This window comes from Triticum dicoccoides, chromosome 3B (assembly GCF_002162155.2).
Source record: "Triticum dicoccoides isolate Atlit2015 ecotype Zavitan chromosome 3B, WEW_v2.0, whole genome shotgun sequence".
Lineage (NCBI taxonomy): Eukaryota > Viridiplantae > Streptophyta > Magnoliopsida > Poales > Poaceae > Triticum > Triticum dicoccoides.
In genome coordinates, this window is record NC_041385.1 from 600,465,200 (window position 1) to 600,469,887 (window position 4,688).

Consider the following 4,688-nt stretch of genomic DNA (forward strand, 5'->3'; position numbering starts at 1 on the left):
ATTTAAAATGAACATGAAACTGAAACATGAATATTAAGTCTAGTACTACAGTACATGCAAATGTTGTGTTTAGGCGGAGCTATGATTGTCGGGGGTCAACCCCTCGACCTTAAATAAAACTGTGGAGCTCTGTTTAGGGTTGTTTAGATTATATTTGTTCCCACCCTCCCAACCACCGATTGGTTGTGCACCCCCACCCCTCCTCCCCGGGAGAATATCATGTGCCCCCATACCTTACGTGCTATATGCCGATACGATTGCTTGGAGCTTGTAGATCTGAGATATAGCAACTCACATGATGTGTCTTAATTTTTTTGCAGGAAACCTTGATGAGTTTGAGAATTGCACACAATTTGTACAAAAACTACTCAGATGCCCTTGGATCCCATATCCAATGACCTCGAAGCTCGTATCACCGTAGCATATCTAAGATGAAGGAGGACATCATATTCTCCTGTATGTAAGAATATCATGTGCTACCACACCTTAGATGCTTTGGTAATACAAGCTCTTCGGAGCCGTTGGATTTGTGACCCAACACCTCCTCGGTGGTTCGAATGGTTTTTTGCAGAAAATCCCCAAAAGAGTTCGGCCACTGCTTACAAGCACAAAGACTACTCAGATGCCATTGGATCTCAGATCAAACGACCTCCAAAGCTCGTATCACCGTAGCATCCAAGCTGCGATATCACCTTATGTTTTCTCGCACGGGAGAGTATGAGGTGCTCCCGCATCGTAGATTCTATGGTGATATGAGTTCACTGATATCTAACGGCCCACAGTAGGAGGTTTGAATATTTTTGCAATATACGGCTGATAGAGTTTGGGAAATGCGCAGAAAGTACAAGTACTACGCATGTGCCATCTGATCACTGATCATATGACCTAGATGCTCATATAACCGTAGCAGATAATTAAGCTACGGGGAGCACCTAATATGAGCACCGGGAGCCGTTGGATCGAAGATGCAGCGGCACACACGAGGCCTGAATGTTTTATTTGCAAAAAAAACCTTTGGAGAGTTTGGAAATTGCACATAATTACAAAGACTACTCCGAAGCCATTGGATCTCACTTCCAACGGTGTAAAAACCCGTATCACCATAGTATCTAAGCTGCGGGGTGGATGTGATATTCTATGCCGCTGTCATTTTCGTTCGTAAACTTGCAAAATACGTGTAACTCGTGCCGTTACTTGTCTAACCGCGCAAAGTGTTTGTTCAAAAAAACCATCCTACACTGAAATATCGGAACAACACACGGGGGTCCCACTTGTCATTAATCAAATTTGGACCTAAAACTAACAAATCTGAAAGACGAGATTTGAACTGGCAACCTGTACTACAAAGCATAAGTTGATAGCCTGAAAAAAACGAACGGTTGTTGGCTTTCTCCCATAACTTGATTTTATACAGTACTTGTGTTGAGTAGAGTAGAGGGAGTGCCTCGTCAACACGTCCATGGCCGTTGTCTCAGTTACGGGTGGTCCCAGGTCTACGATCTCAATCTCTCTTCTCTCCATCGTCTAACCTTTGCATGGGCATACACGAGAGCGGTGCTAGCTTGCCATGGTGTTATTACAACTAAATAAAGCTTGGAAAATAGAAGAATCGCCTAGAACAAGAGACGTTGCGGCTGGTCGAGACGGAGCTAACCGTGCCACGTTTGCATGATGAAGTTGTGTGGCTAGTGGGGTGTTTTCGACCGATTGGCTGGGTCCCGAGGTCGAACCATAGGTACTACGTCTAATACAGTATATATTTACATGCACATTTTTCCTCCGTGCCGAGACGTGGCACACCCTACCGCGTGGTTTCCGGGTCCTCCTGGGTGGTGCACGCATATATTCTTCCTGACGTGGGATGCCCTACCGCGCGTTTTCTGGGTCCTCCTCGGTCGTAGCGCCGAAGCAAGTAAATGAGTCGTCAAATCACGAAAGACCACCTTTCCCACCGACTACATCAGTGAAGCACGGTGGCTAGCTAGTTGGGCTAGTTCGACCGATTAGCTAGGCCGCCGCTACATTTGTTTTTTCACCCCTTTTTACCTACTTGCCGGCAGGTAAATTTAAATATCCACCGCGGCGTTGCTCTGGTGTTTGGGTGCGGCAGGATTTTAAATTTTTTGATTGACGGGAGCAGGCGCGGCAGGATTTTTAATTTTTTGATTGACGGGAGCAGGCGCGGTAGCAATTAGTCACGATGACTCCGCCTGTAAAAACCCACTGCTCCCTGATGTGAGAAGTCGTCGACTGGTGTTTTACCGTGGTGAAAACCAAAAGATTCCCCGCTCCTCGGCTGGCTCCCTCCGCCTTCCCGTAGATTGCATTGCCTTTCAGCCGTTTCGCCCCCTTTGCTTCCTCTCCCCATTGCTTCTACCTGGTGCCATGGTGGCGCAGCAGATCACGGAGTCCGAGGTTAGGCGCTTGACACAGGAGCTCCATGCCAAGGATGTGGAGCTCAGGGCCAAGGACGTGGAGCTCCATGAGCTCAAGGAGGAGAGGAGTGCCATGCTCCTTCGTTATGTGCGGGAGTTCACGGAGCTTCAAAAGCGACAGGCGTCCACCACAAAGATGCTCGAGGCATCAGCGGCGTTGCTGCAGAAAGCGGGAGATACAATAGGCCGTCAGGGGAGCCAGCTGGAGCGCGAGTGGGCCGATCGTGACGAGGTCCAGGATCGCCTCAGCCACTTGGTGAACCAAGTTGCCACGCACGTGTTGCGGCTGCGCGATGGCTACCGTCATGCCAGCGCAACGATGCCAGCCGTCGGGCTAAACCCGTTCGACTACCCGGTCGACTTCAACGAGCTGCGGCTTCCTGACCTGGTCTCCTTCTTCACCTATATCTCTGAGGAGCTGAGCCGTTTCCGCGCGATGGTGGGGGCTGAGCTAGACAAGGAGGGGTTGCGCGCTGCCATCGCCGTTGCCGGGCGAATCCTTTCAGGGCTCCGTCACCGGAATCCATTTGGCGGAACATGACCGTTGGATCAAGCTCAGACGGTTGGATCAAACTCAGACGGTGCAGATCCGTCACTCTAGCACAAAGCATGTGGGTGTGTTTGGTTGCATTCTCATCTCAATATAGTTGTTTCCTCTTCGTGTATTTTTGTCAGCCTACTAGTGTGGACTCATGCACCCTTCATGCACTCTGCCAAACACCCAAAAGTGGGTCGAGAAGGGAACTTTTGCTCCCATCCCGTGCACCCTTTATACACCTTGTCTAACACTATAGGATGTGCTTCATATGGTTCATGTTTCGTGGAGTACTATAGCACCATACTCTCCGTGCGCTATGGACCTAGTCCTGTTAACATTGATCTCACTGTTCATTCTCGACCGAACAGTCGAAAAAGTGGTACTATGTTACATATAGGAGTAGTTGACATGCGCACAACACAGCAACAAGATTGTGTAGTACTGACGTATGAACCACTGCACATGCCTAGTAGTAGGAGCACTATGTATGTTCAAGTGACTGCCGTGTTTCGCACTCCTCCATCGTAAGAGTGGAAACGCTTGTTGTAATCATTTTTTCTTCAGGATGAAAAACAGTGGACACGCTCTACCGTGCGGATCCTCCTCCAGCCATGCACTAAATTACTCACTTTCGCCGACGTGTGGGATAGCCAGCACCTGGGTCCACCAGCCATGCACTAAATTACTTCGTAGTAGAGTGACGGTAGACTACCACGATCGAACCGCCGTAGTAATGCCCAATGAGCCGTCAAATCACAAAGCCCCCTCCTTTCCAGCAGTAAGTTGGACAGACGAAGCAACCATCATTTCACTCTTCTCTCTCAGCTTCCTCTCTTGAAGAAAACCCCCACTCGCTTCGCTTCTCCCTCATCTCGTTCCTCCTTTCACTCTTCTCTCTCAGCTTCCTCTCTTGATTGGACGCCGAAGCACCGGCTGACGTGATGTCTATGGCTCTGGCCAAAACCGTCGAGGCTCATGGTACGAAGAAGCGCAAGCACCCCGCCAAGACTACCGCAGACAAGCTCAAAGCCATCGCCCTGTCCAAGCCCCCCTCTCCGGGATCCCTCATTAAGCAAGTCCAGGTAATGTCTCTTATTGACGATCTTTTTCTCGATCTTGATCGTGTTTTTTCATCTAACACGCAGTAGTAGTACTGGTAGTACAACTTTCTGGGTGATCTTGCATGTGATTTTAGTGTGCCAAATGACGGTTCTAAATTCCTCTTTTGACCAAAACATGCGAGAGGTTGACACTGATTTCTTATAGATTACTTTCAACTACTCCCTCTGTCCCAAATTTCTTGTCTTAGATTTGTCTAGATACGGATGTATCTAATACTAAAATGTGACTTGATACATCCGTATCTAGACAAATCTAAGACAAGAATTTTGGGATGGAGGGAGTACTTTATGAACATCAATGCTACCTTTTAAGAGGGTATATTTGCCTCAGTAACTTGTGTTATGGATATTGCATGTAATCCCTCTGCTCTCATGCCTTTGAAGACATGTTCTAATGTCTTTGTTCACTCATTTCTGTGCGTATATGTAGTCATATATGGAGTATAATATCGAAAATCATCTTATATTTCTGAACGGAGGTAGTAATGAAATATGGTTTCTGTTTGAATTAGAACCAGGTCCGCGGTGGAGATGAAGTTCTCAAAGTCATGCCGTGTGAACTGGAAGACCTGATGATGAGTTCTACTATTGAAC